We start from the raw sequence: 27,099 nt of genomic DNA, 5'->3' as shown, positions 1-27,099 counted from the left end.
AGAAGTTTCCTCCTCTCATCCATGTTTACAACACACTTGCCAACCTGGCAAAGGAAGTCACTAACAGGTGCTATCCATAACAATTCAATCTGCAAGAAATTTTTATAGACAAAAAAAGCTGTGATAACTTGTATGGAGAACAGCCATCAAATCTTCCCTGACTATGAGCTCAATACGTATTGGTATTGATGACAACTCCTAAGACATGCATGCAGTCTGAGAATGAAGGGAAATGCTGCTGTAATCAAACAGGACAACCATCTTACTGTATTCCACCTGGCCAGGCCTCCTAAGCACTTGAGAGAAGAATGACAGGAATGCAAAGGACATAGCAACCACTCCACTTGAGATACAACCAAAAGAATCCAGGGACTTTGCTCACAGAGTACATAAGGAATAAAGTTTGAGTGCATCTTTGTCAAAGACATGACCAACATGATAGAAAGGGAGACTGGACTAAATTTTTTTTTTTTTTTTTTTGGAGGCAGAGTCTCACTCTGTTGCCCAGGCTGAAGTGCAGTGGTACAACCTCAGCTCACTGCCTCCTGGGCTCCAGGCAATCCTCCCACCTCAGCCTCCTGAGTAGCTGGGACCACAAGCACGTGTCACCAAGCCTGGCTAATTTTGTATTTTCTGTTGAGATGGGGTTTGCCATGTTGCCCAGACTGATCTCGAACTCCTGGACTCAAGCAATCCACCCGCCTAAACCTCACAAAGTGTTGGGATTACAGGCGTGAGCCACCACCGCCTGGCCCTAGACTAAATAATCTATGTTATCCCTTCCAATGCTGGAGTCCTATGGAAACAGTGTTCTTGCCGTTGAATTATTAATTTATTCCCTAAATGTTTATTAAGTGTCTGTGCTATGCATGATTCTGTATTCGATACCAAGAATACACTGTTCAGAGCCAAACAGGCCCAGCCTTCATGAAGTTCAGAGTCCTTAAACAAAACAATTAAGATACTCAAGACACCAAACAAGAAAACACAAATGATACACAATCATAACTCATGATAAGTGCAAAGGAAGAAAAGTGCCAGGTCCTGAAGGAATAGGGGCAGTGACCCCCCTCTAATCTAGATGAAGCGGAAAGGGAAGCAATGCTGAGAAGTGACCTTTAAGTTGAGATCTGAAAAACAGAGTCAGTCAGGCAAAGAAAGACGGGAAGTTCTAAGCACAGGGAACACCGTGGGCAAAGATCTTGAGGGAGAGAAAAGCAGAGAGAGAACAGTGTCTGAAATGTTGAGAATAAGAGATAGTGTGGTGGGAGATGAGGGTGAAGAGGCAGAGAAGACAAAGACCAGATCAGGCAAGGGCATATGAAGGACTTGGGATTTAAGCCTAAGTGGGCATCATCTGACTTCTATGTAATGGACTGGAGGGGATAACGGCAAAAGCAAACAAATGAGTAAGCAGAATATTGTGGAAATTTAGGAGAATGACAATGGTGGTTAAGATTAGGGCAGAATCCGTGTGCAGATGGGTGAATTAAAAAAAAAAAGAATAGGGTGGCAGTGGTATAGTGGATGGACTCATGCTATACTTCAAAAATAATTTTTGGCTGGGTACGTGGCTCACACCTGTAATCTCAGCACTTTGGAAGGCTGAGGCGGGAGAATCACTTGAGGTCTGGAGTTAACACCAGCCTGGGAAACACTGCAAGACCTCATCTGTACAAAAAACTTTAAAAAATTAGCTGGGCATGGTGGTGCATACCTGTAGTCCCAGACACTAGGGAGGCTGAGGTGGGAGGATCTCTTCAGCCCAGGAGTTCAAGGCTGCAGTGAACTTTGATTATGCCGCTGCACTCCAGCCTGGGCAACAGAGCGAGACCTTGTCTCAAAACAAAACAAAACAAAACTCAGTGGTACTTAGCAATGGATTAAATGTAGGGTAAGGGAAAGTGAGGCGTCAAAGAAGATTCCCACATCTGTGGCATGAACAGTTACTGAAATGGGAATGAGTGATTTTGACAGGAGTGAAGAGATCAAAGGTTCAAATTTAGAGATCTGAGATAACCCAAAGGGAATGTCTAACGGGCATTTGGTTCTGAAACTTAAAGGACACATTTGGGGCTGAACATACAAATCGGTTATGCTAAAAGAACGGTAATATTCAGCTATGACTCTGGAGATGGCCTTCCAAGAGAGTGAAAAGAGGGGAGGGCCCCAGAGCACCATTCGTCTAAAAACTGCATTAATAAAGGCGTTAACACCACATACACTGATGTGGTATTCACTGATAAAATAATAAATACAAATAATTTTTAAAAATCAGCTCCAGTATTTATTTGCTGTGTGATTTTGGGGAATTACTTAAGCTATCCAGGTCTTGGTTTCCTTCACCACAAAATGGGGATATTACTAACTCAAAAGAGTTAGTAATATTACATCTCAGTAAACATTTCAACAAACAGATGTAATTATTAACAACTGAGCACTTCTCCTTTGTCTCATATTAACTGTTTCTACAATCACATAGCAAAATATTAACCTTATTTTTCAACAATTCTTGTTTTTTTTTTTTTGAGACAGAGTTTCACTCTTGTTGCCCAGGCTGCAGTGCAATGGCGCCATCTCGGCTCACTGCAACCTCTGTCTCCAGGGTTCAAGCGATTCTCCCGCCTCAGCATCCCGAGTAGCTGAGATTATAGGCATGCGCCATCACGCCCAGCTAATTTTTGTATTATTAGTAGAGATGGAGTTTCTCCATGTTGGTCAGGCTGGTCTCGAACTCCCACCCTCAGGTGATCCTCCCGCCTCTGCCTCCCAAAGTGCGGAGATTACAGGTGTGAGCCACCACGTCCAGGCTTTTTTTTTTTTTTTTTTTTTTTTTTTTTTTTTGAGACAGAGTCTTGCTCTGTAGCCCAGGCTAGACTGCAGTGGTGCAACCTCTGCTCACTGCAACCTTCACCTCCTGGGTTCAAGCGATTCTCCTGCTTCAGCCTCAGAGTAGCTGGGACTACAGGTACGCACCACCACGTCCAGCTAATTTTTCTATTTTCAGTATAGACAGGGTTTCACCATGTTGGCCAGGCTGGTCTTGAACTCCTGGACCTCAGGCGATCTGTCCACCTCGGCCTCTCAAAGTGCTGGGATTACAGGTGTGAGCCACCGTGCCTGGCCACAATCATTCTTAAAATTATGTAATTGTAATATCTAACGATAAAATATATTTTTTAAATTCCTAAATGATTCATCGGAATTTTTACATTAAATTAAAAATATCTAATCTTGCAAAGTGAAGAATATAAGGAGATGCAGATATTTGACATGCTGCATAATCAAAAATTTTTAATCATGCTGCCATTTAAAAGCTATTGAATAGTTAGACGAAATGGGCATCTAAATAAATTTACTTCCCCTTGCTATATACACAGACTGGTACTGTTTCTTTTCAGGAAAATAACATTAAGGCAGAATTACTCAAATATAAATAATTTCTTTTTTAAGTAAAAGATTTTAAAACTCCTCAAACAGCAAGACAACTGAACCAACAGTTCAATTGGAACTTAAAAAAAAAAAAAAAAAAAAAACAGGAAAAGGCTGAAGTCAGTTGAAAAAACAGACTACAGACTAAAGTCATTCCTTCCTCTTCCCGTTAAGCCCCCCACCGTTGATTTTCACTTTCTAGTAGAGAAGTTTGGGAATTTCCAACAAGCTGGCCAGCAGCCAATTCCATAAAATAGCAAGGAGAAAACTCCCCTTTCCAGGGGTCCCTCCCTGCCAGGCAGCTCCAGGCGCCGGGTCTGACAAGCTTTCTGAGAAGGAATAGACTCACTGCAGACTTCCTGGCTCCAAGGCCATTGTTCGCATGGCTGCTCTGCTCCTTATCCAGGGCCTGGATTAGCATAAGAATATCATCTTTTCCCTTAACAAGCAACTCATCCATTCCTTCCCATTCTCTACACTCCTCCCCATCAATCCTTAGAGGAATACACACTTGTACAACTGGAGCAACACCACTCGCAGTTATTTACATCAGTGTAGAAAACAATATCCCGCAAATCTAAACATAAACCCTGAAGAAAATAACTTGCTTAAAGAGTTGTCTGAGTGTATCTGAGGTAATACACAGAAATCTTACCGAAATGCCTGCCTTGGTGTCCACGCTGTCAGATCTTGCTATGGGTAAGACATTCATAACAGGGTCTTTTAGAAAGTTTTACAATAATGCCCGTGGGCCAGGAGCAAAGAGAGCCAACCATGCAACTAAGTGAAGACCTAAAACAGGGATGGGGAAGTTCCACTGTATAAAACTTCCACTGTCATGTCTCCACCACTTTGAAGTTACCAATTTCATCGCCACCCCTGAAATTACTTTCCAACTCTACCTTTCCCCCATGCTCAATTATTAATTAACAATCAAAACAAGCCCACATTTAACCTTTGTATTTCTGCTCAACTGTCCCTGCCCCACTCAAAACCTTCACTTTCCTTCTATGCCAAGATAGTTTCCCCAACACAAGTATAAACTCTTCCAGGACCACAGAATCAAGACAATCTAGTATAGCATTATATATAGTTGAAGCTGTGTGTTTTATACCCTTCACCAGGACCTCAATATTAGATGCAGAAGAAATGCTTCCAGGTTTCTGAAACATTTTTCAAATAGATAATCTGTTTTCAAAACATCATTCAACCTTGTACTACAGATTCCCTAACCTAGTTTCTCCAAAGCTTTTTTGTTTAACTGTATTCAACAACAACAACAAAAATCTCACAATTACAACTAGATTGTACTACACAGCAATCTTTGGCATATCTGTACTTCGAAGAGATTCGTAATGTCTGTCAGCTGTCTATTTAAGAGACCTAGGTGTCACTCTTCTGTTTCTCCTCTAGAACACACAGAAATGACCAAAAACAGGCGAAGTGAATCAGTTATTGCAGAACTGTCTGGAAAGGGAGAGGGTTTGGTCACCCCATAGGCATACAATGGGTACAAGTTGAGTACTCCTTATCAGAAATGCTTGGGACCAGAAGTGTTTTGGATTTTGGATTTTTTTTTAAATTTGTAATATTTGCACTATCTATACTTACTGGTTCAGCAACTCAAATCCAAAACACCTAATGAGCATTTCCTTTGAGCGTCATGTCAACACTCAAGAACTTCAGGTTTTACAGCATTTCAGATTTCAGATTTTTGGATTAGGGATGCTCAACCTTTACTGGTAAATTGAATAGAGAAAAAAACAGTTTAATGTGGTGGTAAAGAGTTCAGAGTCTAGCCTAAAACAGATGATCTAGGTATTTTGTGCAGATTAAATCAGAGAAACTCAGGTATGTGGTGGTATTGAATGGTACCTGCTTAGCATCCCATCGTCACTGTCATTTTTATAACTTACAAATTAGTTTTACGTGCATTATCCCATCTCTGTGATCCTTACAGTAAGTAAAATCATTCCTACTTACAGAGAAAAGATAGGTTCAGGGAGATAAATAACTTGCTGAATTCCATGTAGCTAGTATATATGACAAACTAACACCCAGGTTTTCTAATCCAAAGTGCAGTGTTTTGTCGGGTATACCATGAGCACATATGTTAAACGGGAAACTGGAAGTTATTTTTTATTGAACCCTGTAAGATCTTTTTTCATCTTCATAACTCTGAAAAAAAAAAAAATGAAGCGCAAAGTTAAGAAACTTGCCTGAGTTGGCCGGGCATGGTGGCTCACGAGGTCAGGCGTTCGAGACCAGCCTGGCCAACATAGTAAAACCCTGTCTCTACTAAAAATACAAAAAATTAGCCAGGTGTGGTGGCAGGCACCTGCAAACCCAGCTACTCAGGAGGCTGAGGCAGAAGAATCACTTGAACCCAGGAGGTAGAAATTGCGGTGAGCCAAGATCATGCCACTGCACTCCAGCTCAGGTGACAGTGCGAGACTCCGTCTCAAAAAAAAAAAAAAGAAAGAAACTTGCCCAACTTAACACAACCAGTAAGTGGCAGGTTTGCTGCTGACAAAGCCCAAATTCCACTTGTTACTGCATGTTAAGGTGCTGGCAGGAAAGTAATGAGATTAAAAAACAGAAAGTACTGTGTCCCTTTTTACACTATCGCTTTTCAGCCAAAAAAAAAAAAAAAAAAAAAGAAAGCTCCCTCTTCTATCTATAGATTCTGCTTTCTGATGCTGGAGCTGGGATGCTGCTGACAATATGTCCTTCACCAGCTGGTTCCTGGAGAGGCTCTGCCAACTGGGGAACTAGAGAAAGCTGGAAGAGGGGAGAAGGGACTTTCTTTTTCCCAATTTGGTTCGCTGTTCCTGTCAGTTGCCTGAATGCCGCTGGCATTCAATTGGCAGCAGCAATCTACACTCTCTGCTTCCTTCCACACTCCCAGAACCAACCCCATGGAATCCTTTTAGGCCCAGTGGTGCCTACTACTCAGGATCTCAGTCCCAGCTCCTCAAAAACCCAGCTTTGCACTCCCCTCAGGCATCAGCAGTGGCTGGGTTACCATCCTAAGAGGATCTAAAAATATGTAGGTGACTTTTTGGTTGGAATAATGTCTGGGATATGACAGGACATACGGTTTGACCAGGGACCAGGATAGAAAATGCAATGTGCAGGGACAATCCTTCAAAATAAAGAACCAAATGCTAACAGTACTCTCCTTGTTGAGAAATACTGGTTCTTTTTTTGTGGGGGCAGGGGAAGATAATTTCTTTTTGTCAACTCAATTTGTAGAGAAACACTGATTCTTGCCTAGTTTCATGTGCGTCCGTGTGAAGAGACCACTAAACAGGCTTTGTGTGAGCAATAAAAGCTTTTAATCACCTGGGTGCAGGCGGGCTGAGTCCTAAAAGAGAGTCAGCGAAGGGAGATGAGGGTGGGGCCGTTTTATAGGATTTGGGTAGATAAAGGAAAATTACAGTCAAAGAGGAGTTGTTCTCTGGCGGGCAGAGTGGGGGTCGCAAGGTGCTCAGTGGGGGAGCTTTTTGAGCCAGGATGAGCCAGGAAAAGGACTTTCACAAGGTAATGTCATCACTTAAGGCAAGGACTGGCCATTTTCACTTCTTTTGTGGTGGAATATCATCAGTTAAGGCAAGGACCGGCCAATTTCACTTCTTTTGTGGTGGAATATCATCAGTTAAGGCAAGGACTGGCCATTTTCACTTCTTTTGTGGTGGAATATCATCAGTTAAGACATGGACCGGCCATTTACACTTCTTTTGTGGTGGAATGTCATCAGTTAAGGCGGGGCAGGACATATTCATTCTTTTGTGATTCTTCAGTTACTTCAGGCCATCTGGGCGTATATGTGCAAGTCACAGGGGATACGATGGCTCGGCTTGGGCTCAGAGGCCTGACATTCCCGCCTTCTTATATTAATAGGAAAAATAAAACAAAATAGTGTTGAAGTGTTGGGGCTGCGAAAATTTTTGGGGGGTGGTATGGAGAGAGAGAATAGGCGGTGTTTCTCAGGGCTGCTTCAAGCGGGATTAGGGGTGGCGTGGGAACCTAGAGTGGGAGAGATTAAGCTGAAGGGAGATCTTGTGGTAAGGGGTGATATTGTGGGATTGTTAGAAGAAACATTTGTCGTATAGAATGACTGGTGATGGCCTGGATACGGTTTTGGATGAATTGAGAAACTAAACGGAAGATACAAGGTCCCAATAAAAGAAGGAGAAAAATGGGTATTAAAGGACAGAATTGGGAGGACCCAGGACATCCAATTAGAGAGTGCCCAAGGGGATTCAGCATAATTACTTGCTTGGTTGGCAAGTTTTTGGGCTCTATCCTTGAGTTTTTTTATGTTGTCATACACTAGGCCAGATTGATTTAGGTAGAAACAATACTCTTCATTTAAGAATATACAGAGTCCTCCTTTTTCAGCAGTGAGTAAGTCAAGGCCTCGGAGTTGTCCTTGGAGGACAACTGCAGCTGAAGAGTCAACTAGGGCCTGGAGGACTGATAAAGTTTGTGATATGTCTGTGATGCTAGCAGAGAAGTCATTAGACAGGCTACGGAAGGTCGTGACAGAGGTTGAAATGCCTGTTATTCCAGTACCGAGAGCAACAGTGGAGGCAGAAACTCCTAAACCGACCATCAGGGGAATTAGTGGAATAACTTTTTTTGTCGTGTCGGTGTCAGGAGGGGAACAGGGAGCTCTTCGGTCCCATTTGCAAACTGAATTTTGGGGATAAAGAAAACTAGTGTGCATGTGCCTGTCTAATTAGCAGGTAGACACATGTAGGTAGAGGATCCACAGAGGAAGAAGAGACCTTGTGCGAGGCAAAACTGGAGATGTAAAGTAAAAAGGTGAGAAGGAGTGCTGAAAAGGGTATCATACTTCATTACTATCTAATGGTTCCTTTGTAGTTCCAGCTGGTCAAGTGGCAACACTATTAAATCTCTAAGAAGAAAAATTATCTTGATCAAACTAATGTATGAATACAATTTTACTTTTTTTCCCTTCCCACCTGACTGCTTTAAAAAGGAATTGTTTTGTTAACCATGGTGCTTGTACAATGCAAAAGCAATTTTTAAAAATCAATCATTTCCACTTATGTAACTATTTAAAAAAATTTTTTAATTCAGGGTACAAAGATTTCCCCTAAGATCTCAGGAGTAGAGGCTCTTACACTAAGCATATTCTATCTTCCCTGCCACAAAAAGTTCAGGGGCGAGCTGGTCTAATAGTCTCAGGACTTTGACTGACCCTGCAGTGACAAAGTCACTCTCTCAGACTCAATATGAATAAGGCAGTCCCAGAAACTGCTGGCAGCTATGTTGGGCCCAGAAGGAGAACCAGAAGGCAGAGCCAGGAGACTGAAAGAAGCCAGATCCCGGGAGACATCGATGAGCCACTCAAGCAACCTTGTCTGAAGCCTCAATTACTTTGGAACTCTTAAGAGCCAATAAATTCCATTTTGTAGGTCAGAGAGAGTCAATTTTTCTGTTACAACCAAAAATATTCTAGCTAATATAGCTAACATGAGGATTAAAGGGAAAGGCACACTTGAGTATTCTGGGTTAGATAAGCGTAAAATTAGCAATTCTGAATAAAGGCAAATAAATGTCTTACCAGAAAAGATACTTGATAACATCTGAAAAGAAAACACAGGCTGCTATAAGTGCTATTTTTAAGACAGCTAAGGCCCGCACAGTGGCTCTCGTCTGTAATCCCAGCACTTTGGGAGGCTGAGGCAGGCAGATCACTTGAGGCGGGGAGTTCAAGACCAGCCTGGCCAACATAGTGAAACCCCATCTCTACTAAAAATACAGAAATTAGCCAGGCCTGGTGGTGGGTGCCTGTAATCCCAGCTACTTGAGGCCGAGGTAGGAGAACTGCTTGAACCTGGGAGGTGGAGGTTGCAGTGAGCTGAGACTGTGCCACTGCATTCCAGCCTGGGCGACAAAGCGAGACTGTCTCAAAGGGGGAAAAAAAAAAAAAAAAGGCAGCTCAAATAGTATAAATATTGACTTAACAATGTTATCAGCAACTATACAATTTGTCACTATTTATCTTTCCTTGCCTCTTCCCTCCCAAATTTGCTAGATCCTAAGTCTTTCCCACCTCCGTTAACAGCCTCTTTACTTGGTGTAAAATCTTAAAAGTCCCAGGTCTAAAATCCTTTTTTTTTTTATTTTTAGAATATCGCTACACAGATGTAACCAGGCCTAAAATCTCAAGTCATTCTTGACAACTCCCTCTTTCCTTCTTGCATTCCATTTCCTATCTGTCATCAAATCCACTGGTTGTACCTGCAGAATCTATCCAGAACCCACACACTTCCTACTACCTCCACTGCTCGCTCTGGACCAAGCCACTAACCCCTTTGCCTGGATTGCTGAAGGCACCTCCTAACTGGCCTCCTGCTTCCACCTGTACCCACTATGGATTTGCAACATAGCAGCCAGAGTGATCCTAAGAGAAAGCATGTTAAACCACATCACACCCCATTCAGATCCCTCCAACGGTGCTCCAACTCACTCAGACAAAAAGCTAAAGTCTCCAGTGGTCCACCCTCCCTCCGTTCCAGCCTAATAGGTGTTCCTTGCGCCTGCCGCTCACAGTCCTGCTGCAGGACCCTGGCACGTGCAGATCCCTATGCCTGTAATGGTCTTCCCCAGGACTGCTGCCTTGCCCCTTCCAAGCACTTACTCAAAATCCCTTTCTTATTTACAGGCTTCCTGCCCACCCTATTTAAAACTGTAATCCCATCCCCATGCCTAGCACTCCTCTCCTTTCTGGCTGTTTCTTTCTCTTTAGCATTTGTCATGCTATATAATTTGATATAATTTTTCTGTATTTTATTGCCTGCCACCTGCTCTAGAATATATGCTCCATGAGGCCAGGAGGGTTAGTCTGTTTCACTCACTTTATATTTTTAGCACCTGGAACAGTGCCTGGCACAGAGTCGATACTAAATAAATATTTATTGAGGGAATGACTGAATAGAGCAGAAGAAATTAAAACGTTATGCCAATTCCTTTCACTTTTATATACAAACCAGACTTTCCCAAAAGAGCAGTACAGTGGATAAACTATCCCATTTCCCTATCTCAACACAACTGAAATGATATAAAAGCCACACCACTTCCTTTTGCTCACTTCCATCCCTGACTTGTGTCAAGATCCGGTGAGGAAAAAGTTTCCACTGTTTTCATGGATATCCTCAAGTTTGAGATATAAATTAAAAGGGCTTAAGAAAGGCTTGTATAAGTAAACACCACATCCCCAAATCTAAAATGTCTAAAATGTTGCTTAAGGCAAACAATGGCTTGGGTTATGCTTTTACAGTACCACATGTTATACCAAGTTAAATAATTATGGAAATAATTACAGACAAAAAGAAAATGAAGTCTTTCTTTGGGTACAAACAATGTGGTCTGACAAAGGGAACTTCAAAGCATGATCTAAATTCAACTGCAATCTTTCAGTACATAAACAACACACTGAAGGTTCAAAGGTAGTATGTGTACGTAAAATTTAAGTCTCTAACTGCCCTGAATAAGGGCAGAGGGTGTTAAAATAGATTTTTAACAATTCTTCCCTGACAAGCATGACCAAAAAAGGACAGCATAGAAAACTAAAATCTTACAAACCCATAGGTTTAAGAAAGAACTCCCTCAAGATGACAGATTCCTGCTGTATGCACGTGAAGCTCAAGAACTTGGGAACCTAGAAGAGTTCCCCGCCTTGGGAATGAAATATCTGTACTTTATTTTCTTTATTCTGCGTTACAACATCTTTTCAGGTTGAAATGTACTGGTTTAGGGTGTTGTAAGAAGTTCTAGGCCGGGCACGGTGGCTCATGCCTGTAATCCCAGCACTTTGGGAGGCCGAGGATGGCGGATCACGAGGTCAGGAGATTGAGACCATCCTGGCTAACATGGTGAAACCCTGTCTCTACTAAAAATACAAAACATTAGCCGGGTGTGGTGGCGGGCGCCTGTAGTCCCAGCTACTGGGGAGGCTGAGGCAGGAGAATGGCATGAACCTGGGAGGTGGAGCTTGCAGTGAGCCGAGATCATGCCACTGCACTCCAGCCTGGGCGGCAGAGTGAGACTCCGCCTCAAAAAAAAAAAAAAAAAAAAAAATTCTATGGCATGAAATGGATTTGACATTTACTTGTCCCTGCTTTCCTTTTAGCATCTTTTTTTTTTTTTTTTTTTTTTTGATATGGAGTCTCATTCTGTTGCCCAGGCTGTAGTGCAATGGCACAATCTCGGGTCACTGCAACCTCCGCCTCCCAGGTTCAAGCAATTCTCCTGCCTCAGCCTCCCGAGTAGCTGGGACTACAGGCACATGCCACCACACTTGGCCAATTTTTGTATTTTTAGTAGAGACAGGGTTTTGCCATGTTGGCTAGGATGGTCTCGAACTCTTGATCTCGGGTGATCCACCAGCTTCGGCCTCCCAAACTGCTGGAATTACAGGTGTGAGTCATGGCGCCCAGCCCCGTTTAGCATTTTTCTTTAAGCCCAGGTACCTTTCTGATTTTTTCCTGGGACTTCTAGTTTAAACACACATCAACTTGCCTTTTATTTCAAAGAAAGGATTGTTAAGTAACATATAGCATTGCCTTACATATTGTTAAACTTTCTACAGATATATAAAAACTTTACTGTTTTTATATGTATAATGCTTTAATTTTGTTCACATAACACTGTGAAGTATTTCCATGATAGATACTTGTAGTTCTTCTTAATTCATTTTCATTGTTATCTAGTGTTTTATCCTATAAATATCTTATGATCATATTTGCTCATTCTCGTTGATGAACATTTTCTTCTTAGAGATAGGGTCTTGCCATGCTGGTCCAGGCTGGAGTGCAGGAGCTATTCACAGGTGCAATCAGATTGCACTGCTTCGGCCTCCCGAGTAGTTCCAACTACAGGTGCATGCCACAGTGCACAACCATGTTGATGGACATTTTAGATCATTTCCAATAATTTAGTATAAGCAATGCGGCAATAAATAAACTTGAAGAGATGCTTTTGTTGTTGTTTGGGCTGATAAAACTGTAGGCTGGATTTGCAGAAGTGGGATTCTAGGTCTAAGGGAGGTTTTGGTTTTTTTGAACAATACAGGTTGGAACTGCATGGGTCAATTTATATGCAAGTTCTTTTTGTTTTTTGAGACAAGTCTCACTCTGTCGCCCAGGCTGGAGTGCAGTGGCGCAATCTTGGCTCACTGCAACCTCCGCCTCCCAGGTTCAAGAGATTCTCCTGCCTCAGCCTCCCGAGTAGCTGGGACTACAGGCGCATGCCAGCAAGCCTGGTTAATTTTTATATTTTTAGTAGAGATGGCGTTGGCCAGGCTGGTCTCGAACTCCTGACCTCAGGTGATCCACCTGCCTCAGCCTTCCAAAGTGCTGGGATTACAGGCATGAACCACCACTTCCGGTCTCTTCTTTTCAATAAGTATAGCAATCTCTTCATATTGCAGGCAAACATGGGCTGAAAATACAGTATTTAGCTGGGCGCTAATGGCTCACACCTATAACCCCAGCACTTTGAGAGGCCAAGGCAGGAGGATCACTTGAGCCCAGGAGTTTGAGACCAGCCTGGGCAACGTAGTGAGACCCCATCTCTATACTTCAAAAAATAATAATAATAAAAGAAAATAGATGATTCACTTTGTCTTTGGTGCCTTTGTCTTACATTTAAGTCTTTAATCCATTTTGAGTTTATTTTTGTATATGGTGAAAGACAGGGGTACAGTTTCACTCTGCATATGTATATCCAGTTTTCCCAGGACCATTTATTGAAGACTGTCTTTTCCCCAAAGCATGTTCTTGGCGCCTTTGCCAGCTGGCTATAAATATGTGGATTTATTTCTAGGTTCTCTATTCTGTTCAATTGGTCTACTGTCTGGTTTTATGCTAGTACCATGCTGTTTTGGTTACTACAGCTTTGCAGTATATCTTGAAGTCTGGTAGTGTGATGCCTCTAGCTTTGTCCTTTTGGCTCAGAACCGCTTTGGCATTTGCAGTCCTTTATGGTCCTATATTAATTTTAGGATTTTTTTCTATTTCTATGAAGACTGTCACTGGTATTTTGATAGGGATTGCACTGAATCTATAGCTTGCTTTTGGTAGTATGGTCATTTTCACAGTATTAATTCTTCAAATCCTTGAATATGGATGTCTTTCCATATTTTGTGCCCGCTTCAATTTCCTTCATCAGAGTTTTATAGTTTTCCTTGTAGAGATCTTTCACCTCCTTGGTCAAATGTATTTCATTTTTTGGTAGCTTTTGTAAATGGATTACTCTCTTCATTTCTTTTTCTGCTAGTTCATTATTGGTGTATAGAAACACTACTAATTTTTGTATATTGATTTTGTACTCTGCAACCTTACTAAATTCATTTATCAGTTCTAAAAGTTTTATGGTGAAGTTTTTAGGGTTTTCCACATATATGTATGATCGTGGCAATTCGACTTCCTCCTTTCCAATTTAGATGCCCTTTATTTCCTTCTCTTGCCTAATTGCTCTAGCTAGGACTTCCAGTCTTCATCTTTCACTATATCATTTTGCAATTCCAAATGTAAAACACTGATATAAACACAATTTTAAAATACTGAAGAACAAAATAAGTTTAACAAATAGATGAATCATATTACGTACAGAAAGCTTCAATATAAGGTATGTCAATTGTTCCTAAATTAATTATAAATTTAATGAAAGTCTTTATCACATTAAGGAAGTTCCCTTCCTAGTTTGCTGAGAGGTTTCATCATGGAGTTAAATTTCATCAAGTGCTTTTGCTTCATCTAGTGATATGAGCACAGAGTTTTTCTCCTTCAAAATGTGCAAATGAATTAATAAATTAATACTAATTCATATTAAGAACTTTACTGAATAAACCATCTGTGGTGGTTTCTAAATATGTCCACAAACTCTTTCATACTCTTCTTTTTAAGAGGTGGAAACTAATTCCTTTGAGTATGGGTTAAACTGAGTGACTTCTTCTAACAAACAGGATAAAGGAAAAACTACGGGCTTCTGCCTGTAATAACAGCACTTTGGGAGGAACAGGCAGGAGGACTGCTTGAGACCAGGAGTTTGAGACCAGCCTGGTCAACATAGCAAGACCCCATCTCAATTTAATTTAAAAAAAAAAAAGAAAGGAATAAAGTAATGACTAGGTCTTAAAAGGCACTGCAGCTTTCTCCTTGTTTTTTTTTTTTTTTTTGGATCACTAGATCTGGAGAAAGCCAGCTGTCACAGTGTGAGGACACTCGAGCCTATGGGAAGGCCCATAGGGTGAAGAACTGAGGCCTCCTGCCAACCGCCATGTGAGTATGCCACATGGAAGTGTATTCTCCCCGAGTCAGGCTTTCAGATGACTGTAGCCCCTGCTGACTTCCTGACTGCAACCTTGTGAAACATAAAGATTAGAACCACATCCAGCTAGGCTACTCCTGAATTCTTGTAAATTAGGGTTTCATGTCATTAAGTTTTGGGATAAACTGTTATGCAGCAATGATAATTAACACACTTATCTTGCATTCCTGAGATAATTTCAATTTGTCATTATTGTATAATAAATAATGTATTCAGTCTTTGACCCTAGTTCTTGGGAGAGAACCTCTAATTCATGGAATTTCCTTGGTAGTAGGAATGCCTTTGTTACTCACGAGCCTCAGGGATCATTCCTGAGATTATGCTAACAATTGACTCAGAACGGGGGAGATTATGCTAACAAGATGACTCAGAATGGGGTCTGCTCACCAGAAAGGCCACCATGTGTAGAAGGATGGGGTTTGAGCTAGCTAAGCCTCTAAGGAAGAAAGGAGAGAACACTGAAGGTTTGAGTTCAATCACATGGCCAATTATTCCATTACACCTACATATAAAATCTACACACACCATAGCTCAGGTAGGCTTCCTCATTGGTGAGCATACTGATGTGTCAAGAGGGTGACATACCCTGATCCCAGGAGAAGAGAGCACAGAAGCTCCATGTTAGGAACCCTCCCAGTCCCCTGTATCTCATTTGGCTGGTCCTGATCTGTATTCTTCATAATTAAAGTGTAACTTAAGTATACCACTTTCCCAAGTTCAGTCAGTTAATTTATAAATTATCAAACTTGAGGGGATTCATGGGAACCCCCAGATTTGCAGCCAGTTAATCGGAAGAACAGGTGGTCTGGGGACCACCAAACTTTTAACTTGTACTCGCAGCAAGGGCAGTCTCGTTGGGAACTGCACCCTTAAACCTGTGGAGTTTCATGCTAACTCTGTCAGAACTGTATTACAGTCAGCATTGTAGACATGAGATAGATACATATAAAATATTTAAACATAATACTGGACTTCTTTTGCTCCTATCTTGTTAGATTTTACATAAGCAAGACTGGTCTATAATTTATTTCATATTAGCCATGCTTGGTTTTGGTACCAAAGTTATACTAGTCACAATAAACTGAGGAACTTTCCTTAATTTGCTATTCTCTGGAATGGCGTGTGTAAATGTGGACACACCTACGACATGGACAGTTTAAAAGAATTCACCCTTAAGATAACATGGGCCAGGTAGGGAGATGGTGCCTCGGGGCGAGACTCTGGAGCTGGTCCAGACCCGCAGACTACTCTCTCCCATGGCTGACTGCCCTGGGCTGCAGAGGGCCAGGGCTCCCACCATTCTCGAAATGCCACAGGTACTAAACAGACAAGTACTTTGAAACAAGAAGATGCTTCTAAAAGGGGAAGTTCATTACACCTGCTCACTACAACGATGTAGTGAATGAACATTCTATTGTCAAACTCTGTGGTTATCCTTTATGTCACAAGAAGCTGGGAATTAAATATAAAATTTCAAAACCAATAAAGTCTATGATATTACTGAAAGAAAGTCTTTTTGCAGCAATTTTTGTTATGAAGCATCTGAGTTTTTTGAAGCACAAATTCCCAAAACTCCAGTACGGTGAGAGGCATCCAGATTTTCAACTGCTAAAGGGCAAAGTGGCCATTCTGGAAAAGAAATACAGTTATGCAGTAAAGCCATTAAAACATCAGATATCAACAATCCTAGCCAGTTTGAAAAGCAATATGAATCTTCTAGCAATTGTTCTTCCAGCACTCATAATGACAGCAGCAGTGATAATGAGCAAGACTTTGTTTCCTCCATTCTACCAGGAAACAGACCAAATTCAACAAGTATTAGACGACAGCTGCACCAAAAAAGCATAATGAAAAAGAAAGCTGGTCTCAAAGCTAATGCCAAACACAAAGAACAGACAGTAGTGGATGTCACTGAGCAGTTAGGCAATTGCAAATTAGATACTCAGGAGAAAGCTGCCACATGTGAACTTCCTTTACAGAAAGTAAATACTCAAGAGTTCTTCAAATAGTACTTTTTTGAAAAGTACTATTTCAAAAAATAGAAATACTATTTTCAAAAAATAGAAATACTATTTCAAAAAATAGTACTATTTCCTGAAAGATTAAAGCTTCAGAAAATTCTGAAAGTAAATACAGTAGGTCAGAAATAACTCTAATAGGCATAAGAAAAGTATGGAGCATTTTAACAGAAAATTTGCCAAATCAAACCAAGTTTCTAAGTCAGTGTCTAGTTCAGTGCAGGTGTGTCCTGAAGTGGCAAATAGAAACTTACTTAAAGTTTTGAAGGAGACTTTGATTGGGTGGAAGACAGAAGAAACTGAGGTTTTTGTATGGCCAGAATTATGCTTCTGTGTGTCTGAAACCCGAAGCCTCTCTGGTTAAAAAACTTAGCGACCCAGGGTGCGGTGGCTCACGCCTGTAATCCCAGCAGGTTGATCACCTGATGTCAGGAGTTCGAGACCTGACGTGAAACCCTGTCTCTACTAAAAATACAATAATTAGCTGGGCGTGGAGGCAGGTGCCTGTAATCCCAGCTACTTGGGAGGCTGAGGAGAACTGCTTGAACCCAAGCAGCGGAGGTTGCAGGGAGTGGAGGTTGCACCATTGCACCCCAGCCTGGGCAACAGAGGGAGACTCTGTCTCAAAAAGAAAAAAAAAAAAAGAAAAAGAAAAAAAAAAGAACTTAATGACATAATCTCAGACCCAGATAGTCATTCCCCTGCCTGGAGGGAGTCTCAACAGCTTGGAAGAGTCTTTACCTTTTAGGTGCTCAGATACAGCCATTAAACCACTGATGAGAACTTGGAAAAAGAAACTGAAAAGTTAAATCTGAGGATCAGGGAGTTTTATAGAGGATGATACGTTTTGGATGAAGAAACCACCAAATCACAAGACTCAGAAGGGATACGTCTTAAAGACAATGAGCTTTTCCAGGTCGTTAACATTTGGAAAACTCATCATAGCAACTCTTGGAGCAGGAAATGTTGCGGGAAGTCAGGGACCCCAAACGGAGGGACCGGCTAAAGCCATGGCAGAAGAACATGGATTGTGAAGATTTCATGGACATTTATTAGTTCCCCAAATTAATACTTTTATAATTTCTTATGCCTGTCTTTACTGCAGTCTCTAAACACAAATTGTGAAGATTTCATGGACACTTATCACTTCCTCAATCAATAACCTTGTGATTTCCTATGCCAGTCTTTACTTTAATCTCTTAATCCTGTCAGCTGAGGAGGATGTATGTCACCTCAGGACCCTGTAATAATTGCATTAACTGCACAAATTGTAGAGCATGTGTGTTTGAACAATATGAAATCCGGGCACCTTGAAAAAAGAACAGGGTAACAGCAATGTTCAGGGAATAAGAGAGAGAACCTTAAACTCTGACCGCCGGTGAGCCGGGCGGAACAGAGCCATATTTCTCTTCTTTCAAAAGCAAATAGGAGAAATATTGCTGAATTCTTTTTCTCAGCAAGGAACATCCCTGGGAAAGAGAATGTGCCCCTGAGGGTGGGCCTCTGAAATGGTCCCCTTGGGTGTGGCCGTCTTCTATGGTTGAGACTGTAGGGATGAAATAAGCCCTAGTCTCCCATAGCGCTCCCAGGCTTATTAGGACAAGGAATTCCTGCCTAATAAATTTTGGTCAGACTGGTTGCTCTCAAACCCTGTCTCCTGATAAGATGTTATCAATGACAATGGTGCCCGAAACTTCATTAGCAATTTTAATTTCGCCCTGTGGTCCTGTGATCTCACCCTGCCTCCATTTGCCTTGTGATATTCTAGTACCTTGTGAAGCACGTGATCTCTGTGACCCACACCTATTCGCACACTCCCTCCCCTTTTGAAAATCACTAATAAAAAATTGCTGGTTTCACGGCTTGTGGGGCATCATGGAATCTACCGACATGTGATGTCTCCCCCGGACACCCAGCTTTAAAATTTCTCTCTTTTGTACTCTGTCCCTTTATTTCTCTAACTGGCCAACACTTACGGAAAATAGAAAAGAACCTACATGACTATCGGGGCAGGTTCCCCAATAAGGAAGGATAATGGAGAGATAATTGTTAAATTTTCAGTAGTTTCTTTAGTCATTGTGCCTTTTGGTTTACAGTGCCATCTCCACAGTTGGTATTACTATTTTACAGATAAGTTGAAATTTGCCCCTAGTAAATTTTCATAAATGTGCAGTATTTTTTCTAATGTAAAAATAGCCTAAAATGGTGGGACAAAGTTTTCACTAATTCTTCATATAATAAATGAAGTCTCTGAAGAGGCCTGTTTTTTTTTTTTTCTTAGAAAAAAAGATCATCTGGGCCAAAGGCTTATCTCTGAGTATATGAAAGTGGGTGGTTCTTTTAATTACAAATCCAATTTCTCTAATAGTTACAGAAACATCCAGGTTTTCTATTTACTCTGTGTCAATTTTCATTGTTATAATTTTCTAGAAAATTGACATTTAAATTGTAAAATTTATTGGTATAAAGTGATTCAAGATATTTTATTTTTAAGACTTTCTTCTGTATCTTCCTTTTATATCCTCAGTATTATTTGTACTTTATATTTTTTCTTGATCAATCTTTCAAATAGTTTATTAGCCTTTTCTTAAAAAACAACTTTCAGCTCTGTTAATCCTCTTCAATGTATCTTTTTTAAAAAAATTCATCATTTCAAGCCCCAATTCTATCACATTTATTAGCTAGAGGCTTGGATAAGTTTCTCTCTGTGCCCAAGTTTCCTCTTGTGTAAAGTGCACATAATAACAATACCCTCCTCATATGGCTTTGTGAAGATTAAATGAGATAACCTTTGTAAAGAACATGGAACGGTGCTTGGAATAGAGTAAGAACTCTAGAATTGTTAGCTTTTATCTGTATTATCTATTTTACTTCACTTGAATTTACTGCCATGCTCTTTCCCTAACTTAGATTAGCTTATTAGTATTAAAATCTTCTTTTCAAATATGAATATTTAAGGCTTCAGGGTTTCACACACGTTTTAATATGTCCTAAGTTTCTTTTTCTTTGAAATAAGGTCTTGCGCTCTGTAGTCCAGGCTAGAGTGTAATGGTGTTATCATGGCTCACTGCAGACTCAACTTTGCAGGCTCAAGTAATCCTCCCATCTCAGCTTTCTGAGTAGGGGCTACAGGGGGACACCACTGTGCCGGGCTAATTTTTATTTTTTTTTGTAGACGCAGGGTCTCACTATTTTGCACAGGCTGTTATTTTCTCTATTGTTTTGTTCTAGGTGTTCACTAAATTGATTATTTTATATTTAATCTGTGGGATTTACAGAAGTGTGTTTTTAAATTTCCCAATGCGTACAGTTTGTTATTCATTTCCTACATGCTTTCTTGCCAGAAAACATGGTTGATTTTATTTGAAATGTATAAGAACTTGCTGTATAGCCTAGTAAATAGTCACTTTCATAAAACACTCCACGTGTGCTTGAAAGAACTTTTTTTTTTTTTTTAACAGTTGTGAGGGGTATTTCAGACTTTTCTTTTTTAAAGGCAAGGTCTTGCTCTGTTGCCCAGGCTGGACTGCAGTGATGTGATCACTGCTCACTGCAGCTTCCAGCTCCTGGGCTCAAGCCATCCTCCTGCCTCAGCTTGTCCAGTACAGGCATCTGTCACCATGCCTAGCTCAGACTAACTTCTAAAACCAAATGACCTTGCCATTCTCGCTGCTTAAAAACCTAAAAAAATCCTCATTTCATACGATAAAATTAGTAACGCAAGACTTTTTGTCATCTGACAACTGCTGAGACCTCTACTACTCTCCTCCCCTCTCCTCCATACCCTTACGATGCTCCAACTCTACCAAAGTCAGTGCAGCCGCTCTCCCTTCACAGGCACTCCTTCCAGGCTTTCATTCCTCTGCACAGCTTTTGTGTCTTCGTTGTTCTTTGCCAGAGTAACTACAATGTTCTCTTCAGGACTTGATCTGCGAGTTCCCTTGTGTATGCAATCCTCGATCCCAACTCATTAGGCTGCTTGAGGAGTCCCGTTCAACTTCCAGTACACCCGGCACACATCACAGCTGCTTTGCAGATCTTGAGCAATGTTCACTCAAAAATGACGTAATGATGACTTGGTTATGTGCCATGTACTGACTATCCAATGGTAAATAAAACAGACATGATTCCTCCTCTTATAAAGCTTAGTCAACTGATTTTTTTACTTATCTTGCAGCAATGTAATTGCCACTGTCTAGCACATTTCTAAGCAAAGGAATAAAAATGTTCAATAAATAAATTTAAGGAATAAAAAATAGTAATAACTTGCTAAGGGCAATATATTTGGGGAATTAAACCAACCATAAAACCATAAAATGCACTCTAACAGTTCTTTGTAAGTATAATGGCATCTAAAAATATATCTCTACATCTTACAGTAACGGCCAGTTACTACTGACAGTGCTAGCTCAAGAACTTCGTTCCCAAAATCACCATCCTTTTGTGATTTCTAGACATCAGAGAACAGAAATTTAGACTCACATCATAAAATGGAGGACCTGAATATACTTAAAACCTCTTCTTTCCAAAATATTTCTGGTTTATTTCATATTTTGAATTAGCTTAAAACTTTCAACTATCATGAATAGTTCAGCGCTAAGTTTACTGGTTTTTTATATTATGACATAAGAAATCTAATAATATAAAGCTGTATTCATAATTCTTTCTCATATTGGTACTGAACAATGCACCTACTTTATGTAAAAACAGGCTTATATTTCCTGAACATATAAGGGCTGTCTTTAAAAATTATCACCTCAAAAAGGAGAACTTTAGGCCAGGTGTGGTGGCTCATGCCTGTAATCCATCTCAGCACTTTAGGAGGCTGAGGCAGGAGGATCACTTGAGCCCAGGAGTTCAAGGCTGTGGTGAGTCATGATCATGCCACTGCACTCCAGCCTGGGCAACAGAGCAAGACCCTGTCTCAAAACAACAACAACAACAAAACTTTGAGCTAAATTAAAGGACTAGTTCTAAAGACTAGGAAATGTTAAAATGGGTTTAAGTAGCCAATCTAGTGAATTACACCCTCACTGGGCAGAGCTGGCTAGCTTGCAAGCTGGCTAGAAATGCAGAATCCCAGACCGTGCTGAATTAGAATCTTCTAACAAGACCCCCAGGTGACATGCGCGTACACTAAATTTGAAAAGCAGTAGATAAGACCACCTTTATTTAGCTGCTTAGTCTACCCTGTTTAATTTAAGCATCCTGGAAATATTCACTTATTGAGCAATGAACTGTTTTTTTTTTTTTTTGAAATGGAGTCCGCTCTGTCACCCAGGCTGGAGTGCGGTGGCGCTATCTCAGCTCACTGCAACCTCCGCTTCCCAGGTTCAAGCCATTCTCCTGCCTCAGCCTCCCAAGGAGCTGGAATTACTGGCATGCACCACCATGCCTGGCTAATTTTTGTATTTTTAGTAGAGATGGGGTTTCACCATATTGGCCAGGCTGGTCTCAAACTCCTGACCTCAAGTGATCCACCCACCTCGGCCTTCCAAAGTGCTGGGATTACAGGCATGAGCCACTGCACCCGGCCTGAGTAGTGAATTTTTTTTAACTTCCACTCCCCTACTCTCCCCACCCCAAAAGAGAGCAAGATGCTTTCTGGATGCTTCGTAGTATTTACTTACTCACCCAAAATATATTTTTTGTTCATACACTGTGTTAGCTGCCATAAACTGTTACTTTTTAAATGGCACAGGTAAACGCTAATAAAATTCAGATGAGGAAAGGAAAGTTAAACTAATATTTACTGAGTGTCTACTATGAGGATGTGATACCTAGGAACAACATTCCCTGGTGTCTATTATTTGCCAGGCATTGTTCTAGATACTGCTCAAAGTAACTTTCTGCAATCATGAAAGTCTCTATGTTACTCAATAAAGTAGCCACTAACCATATGTGGCTACTCAGTAGTCAAAATACAAGTGGCTATTGACAACCATATCGGATAGTGCAGTTCTAGAAGCTTATACTTACTACCTATTTGATTCACTGACCAATCCTGACAAGCCAGTGTAAATGTGGATCTAAGGCACAGAAGTTACTGGTAGACTATCGAAAATGGAATGACTAGTTAACAGAGCACAGAAGATGCAGTTCAAATCCAAAGACATGGGAAGAGAAGATTAATTCTAGGCAATGGGATCAGATAAGCCTTCATCAAAGTGTTGGCATCTAAGCTCACACTTGAATAATGGACAGATTTCAACATACTAGGATGTGAGAGAGGCATTCCAGACTGGGAAATCCAGAGGCAAAAGCACAAAGTCAGAAAAGCATGGTAAAGATAAGGAATAGAGTGAGATCAGTAAGACTGAAAAACAGCATTACTATATAGTTTTATATTTGGTTTATCTTACCAATTATGATTTTTCCTAAAGAACAAAGGAATAAAGAATGATTAAGTGTAGGCAGGAATTAATTCATAAGATTCTCAAATGCTAGTGTAAAGTAGCCTGAACTTTACTCAGCAGACAAGGAGAAATCACTGGAGGTTTCAGAGCAAAGAAGTGAGTGCACCATGGTTTAGAAAAACCACTCTTGAAGCATTACATGGGATGAAAGGGACAGGGTGAGGTAGATAAGCCAAAGGGTAATTACAGTAGTTCACACAAGAAGTAACCATCCCAACCAAGAGGCAATGAGAATAGGGAAGTGGAAGAAAACTATTATAGAGGGGGCACTGATAAAATTTAGCAACTTCTAGATCTGATAGAAAGCAGAGATGCAGTTGTCATAGGTGGTTCTCAGATTTAAATCCTGGGTTGCTGGAAAAATTACAGACCATCAGGAGACAGAGGTGCAAGAAGCTTTTGAAAACATACAAGCAGCTCTAACTAAGGCTGGGAGAATAAACAAATGTGTTCCTACTGTTCCTAAATCCTCAGAAACAACAGAAAAATGTTTAAAAATAGAAGAATATTATGTGTAACCGAGATGGAAGACAAGAATGGGTACCAAAGGCAGGAAGAAAAGGTAGTATGTTAAAAGCAAAAATTATTAAATATATAACAAAAAAGTGGAGTTAATTTATAAAACCAAAATGCTGGCTCTTTGAAAAGACCCATGAAATTATCTAGAAAGTTCAATATCCCTAGGAAGTCTAAGCACAAAAATAAAGAACAAATAAATAATACGAAGTACAAGGAGGCCTACCAAAAATAATTATAAATATTCAAGCATAATAATATTAAATAATAGTTAACACTTAGAGCTCTATAGGCCAGGCACTGTTCTACATACTTCATATGTTAAATTCCTTAATCTTCACACTAACTTTATGAGAGGGATATTCTCATTAGGCATAATTTTATAAGAATAAATCTGAAAATCAAGAATAACTGTATGGACCAGGCGTGGTGGCTCACGCCTGTAATCCCAGCACTTTGGGAGGCCAAGGCAGGTGTATCATTGAGGTCGGGAGTTCGAGACCAGCCTGACCAACATGGTGAAGCCCCATCTCTACTAAAACTACAAAACTTTAGCCAGGTGTGGTGGCAGGCTCCCAGCTACTTGGGAGGCTGAGGCAGGAGAATTGCTTGAACCCGGGGGGCGGAGGGTGCAGTGAGCCAAGATGGCACCACTGTACTCCAACTTGGGCGACAGATGGAGACTCTATCTCAAAAAAAAAAAAAAAAAAAAGTATCATTTTCTATAAAGATATTAATACAAAAATTAACTCAACAGGGAATGGAATACACAAACAGACCAATAACCTAAGAAACAGAGGTCCCCAAGATGGCAGTGGGATGGAGGGCAAGGAGGGTGGTGAGGAGGGCAATGGGGTGAAGGGTGGGGAAGAGGGACTAAAAGGCTTTGGTGCATAGTGTTTAAAATTTTATATAGGAACTTATTTAATAGGCTGCTTACATAATCTTTATACACACACATACACATGTGTGTGTGTATTTTTAAACAGAGATGGGGTCTCGAACTCCTGGCCTCAAGCAATCCTCCCACCTTGGCCTCCCAGAGTGTTGGCATTACAGGCATGAGCCACCGTGCCTGGCCAATATATAATCTTTTAAAAATAAAAAAAAGATCATTTTAAAAAGAGGCAATGAGGAAAAAGAAAAACAAAAGGGGCAATGAGACGTTCCCTAACCCCTGCCCTATAAAAGACAGAGCAGGGAAGGGAGAAACAAAAGGAAGGAAGAAAGAATACATAAGATATAATCAGAGGTTAAACTGGAGTATCTGTGACACCGAGACTGGAAATTACGTTTCACAGTTGAAACCATAAGACAGTAGTGCAAGAGAGAAATTATTAGGCTGGAAGATAAAGTTAGGAATTGAAGTGTAGTAACAGAATATGAGGAGAAAACCTCATATTACCTGAAAACCTTGTGGCATGCTCTCCCCACTATACTATATGGAGCTGCAAATTCACCAACCACCGTCTGCATCTAAAAGTACCCCAAATGGGCCAGGCGCAGGGGCTCACGTCTGTAATCCCAGCACTTTGGGAGGACAAGGTGGGTGGATCACTTGAGGTCAGGAATTTGAGACCAGCCTGGCCAACATTGTGAAACCCCATCTCTACTAAAAATACAAAAATTAGCAGAGAGCAGAGCGAGACTCCACCTCTAAATAAATAAATAAATAAATAAAATTAAAGCACCCAAACTGGAGAGGGATCAAAACCAGAAGTAAATCTGCTAAGCTTAAATTAAGAAAAAATAATAGTATCTTTAAAACTTAAGAGGAGACAGTCTGAATGGAAGAGAGTGGGACTAAACAGCCTCTTTTTCTGGAGTTGCAGAATAATCAAAAAGCCTGAAAGCGAGACCTGGATGACATTTCTGAGACCAGGAGTTCTAGGTTTCTCTACAGAAGCAAGTGGGTGTGTGGTTAATTTTTTGTGTGTGTGTGGGCGGCCGGGGACAGAGTCTTGCTTCGTCGCCCAGGCTGAAGTGCAGTGGCGCAATCTTGGCTCACTGCAACCTCCACCTCCAGGGTCCATGCCATTCTCCTGCCTCCGCCTCCCGAGTAGCTGGGATTACAGGCATGTACCACCATGCCCGGCTAATTTTTGTATTAAAAGGGTCCAAAAAGGAAATAAGAGACCAGAAGCCTGGAGAAGAGGCACGCCGACGGCCCTAAGGGAGGGAACACAAAGTGCCAATCTTTATCTTATGTGAATGCCCAACACAAGGCACCTCCCACAGAAGAGGCATTCAACTACACCCCAAGGACAGACAGGATGGCTTGTCAGTGCTGTCAGCCAGCTTCTTCCCAAGGCTGGAGTACCAGGCCCGTCAATGGAGCCTGTGGAGTGACAGAGAGGAAGGCTCTACATAGGCCCAACAGCATGGGCCCCTTCTTATGAAGGGTGACCTAACTATTGCCACTGCCAAATGCCAGCTAACAAGGAGGGTGCAGAACTAACACTCCAGATGCGGGCTTGCCTTCCCTGCCCAGAGAACACCCTACTGCCAGCACAACTGAGGGCTCTTAGAGCATTCTCATATGAATGTCAAGGATGGAAATAAGAGCTCAGGACCAGCTGCAGTGGTAGGGATTTTAACCCTCTTGTTTCAGAGAGAGAGAGAGAGAGAGAGAGATAATTTTTTTTTTTTTTTTGAGACGGAGTCTCGCTCTGTCACCTAGGCTGGAGTGCAGTGGCACGATCTTGGCTCACTGCAAGCTCCACCTCCCGAGTCCACGCCATTCTCCTGCCTCAGCCTCCCGAGTAGCTGGGACTACAGGCGCCCGCCACCACACCCGGCTAATTTTTTGTATTTTTAGTAGAGACGGGGTTTCACCATGTTAGCCAGGATGGTCTCGATCTCCTGACCTCATGATCCACTCGCCTCAGCCTTCCAAAGTGCTGGGATTACAGGCGTGAGCCACTGCACCTGTTAGATATTTCTTTTAGTGATTATAATCAGCCACCAATCTGCAGGGTCAGTGACAGAGTAGATCTAATGGGGCATGAGGGAATCTCACTGGTAAAAGGGGCAGACCACAGCGGACCTTCGTGGTGCTCTGCAGCTCACCCCTCTCCGCACTGTGGCTCTGGTGGGCAGGTCTATGTGGCATGCATAGCACCTGACTCAAGTGGGAGTGGAGGCACTGCTCTGTTTTGTTCCTCGGTGACTTTACAAACCTAAGGGAGCCTGCTCAATAGCATGGAGGCACAAGCACAGACCTGCCGGAGTTAAAGCTCACGGAGCAACCTTCAATTAACAACAGGTGAAAGTTGGTGCATGCATGTCTCAGGCTCCCTGTCCTTTGGTGGGACAACAGTGAGGTACATTCAGAAGACATCCACAGGGCT

General features: G+C 41.4%; 1 protein-coding gene and 1 pseudogene across 15 annotated transcripts in view; one reads left to right on the top strand and one right to left on the bottom strand.

The window, feature by feature from the left end:
- Positions 1-27,099, bottom strand: part of BMPR1A (bone morphogenetic protein receptor type 1A) — a 169,189-nt gene that overhangs the window by 52,474 nt on the left and 89,616 nt on the right. For 3 of the 15 annotated variants that reach the window (XM_063780810.1, XM_063780801.1, XM_063780804.1), the window contains one exon: positions 20,602-20,915. The exons of 10 other annotated variants lie outside the window; for them this stretch is intronic. The gene's annotated coding sequence lies outside the window, so the exon portion shown is untranslated. The remainder of the gene's footprint in view (positions 1-20,601; positions 20,916-27,099) is intronic. 2 more of the 15 variants (XM_063780802.1, XM_063780805.1) reach the window with 1 other exon arrangement.
- Positions 15,212-16,808, top strand: LOC104008237 (putative RNA polymerase II subunit B1 CTD phosphatase RPAP2; annotated as a pseudogene).

The sequence above is a fragment of the Pan troglodytes genome, chromosome 8, assembly GCF_028858775.2.
Source record: "Pan troglodytes isolate AG18354 chromosome 8, NHGRI_mPanTro3-v2.0_pri, whole genome shotgun sequence".
Classification (NCBI taxonomy): domain Eukaryota; kingdom Metazoa; phylum Chordata; class Mammalia; order Primates; family Hominidae; genus Pan; species Pan troglodytes.
Note: the sequence above shows the minus strand (reverse complement) of the source record. Positions and strands in the feature narration are given on the sequence as shown.